Raw genomic sequence first — 860 nt, forward strand, 5'->3', positions numbered from 1 at the left:
GAGGACAGAAAGACCTTCAACACCCTGGTGTGCCCAGCCTGCAAAACTGCCTGGTTCCACAGGGACTGCATCCAAGTAGGAGTGCTTCCCTCAACCCCAGGTGGCACAACAGGGGCTCAGCAGCACCAGGGCCTCACTCTGGCTGCTTGTGTTTCTCCTGCAGGGACAGGCTCGGCATGCTGGACTTTTATCACTCCAGTGCCCCCTCTGCAGAAATGATGACACATTTCTCATGGATATGTTCACCATGGGGATCCGAATGCCCTTGAGGTTGGTGTCCTTCTGCCTGGCTCACAACACAGGGGGTGCAAGTGCTGTGCCGTGCCAGGGCCTGCCCCAGCAGTCCTGGCCCTGCACTGTTCCGTGAGTCCCGGGTTCAGCTGCACACAGGAGTTGGAAATGGCAGAGGGGGAAGAGCAGGGACACCCTGCACCTGCCAGATGCCGGGGCAGAGCTCAGCAGTTTTCTTTTCCCATCAGACCACCATCATGGGAGAGCATTAATGCATTCACCGAGTTCGGAGAGAGACACGGGCACTGCGATGCCAGTGAGTGCCTTTGTCCAGGAGGCAGGCAGGAGGCAGAGGAGGAGGGGTAAGTTGCCAAAGCTGCCTCCTGGGACTCTGCAGGGCTTGAAGCAGAAGGACCCAGGAGAAGAGCTCAGCACCTCCATGAACCCGTTTGCTTCCCCAGGCCCTGGGAACTGCTCCTGTGCTCCTCCTGTGCTGCTGAGGGCACCCACAGACACTGCTCTGGCCTGGGGACAGCAGAACCAGCTGGGAATGTGACGGCTGTGCAATCCTGGGAACACGTGAGAGGTGAAGCACCCTGGTGGTCCTGGGCCTGGTGCCCCTGGGCCTG

General features: G+C 59.8%; 1 long non-coding RNA gene across 1 annotated transcript; it reads left to right on the forward strand.

The window, feature by feature from the left end:
- Positions 1 to 189: 189 nt before the first annotated feature.
- LOC113979319 lies at positions 190 to 740 on the forward strand. The gene is made up of 3 exons (XR_003537838.1): positions 190 to 270; positions 480 to 593; positions 693 to 740. It is a non-coding gene; the product is annotated as an uncharacterized LOC113979319 (long non-coding RNA).
- The last annotated feature ends 120 nt before the right edge of the window (positions 741 to 860 follow it).

The sequence above is a fragment of the Neopelma chrysocephalum genome, unplaced genomic scaffold (assembly GCF_003984885.1).
Source record: "Neopelma chrysocephalum unplaced genomic scaffold, ASM398488v2 Primary Assembly neopelma1_74533, whole genome shotgun sequence".
NCBI lineage: Eukaryota > Metazoa > Chordata > Aves > Passeriformes > Pipridae > Neopelma > Neopelma chrysocephalum.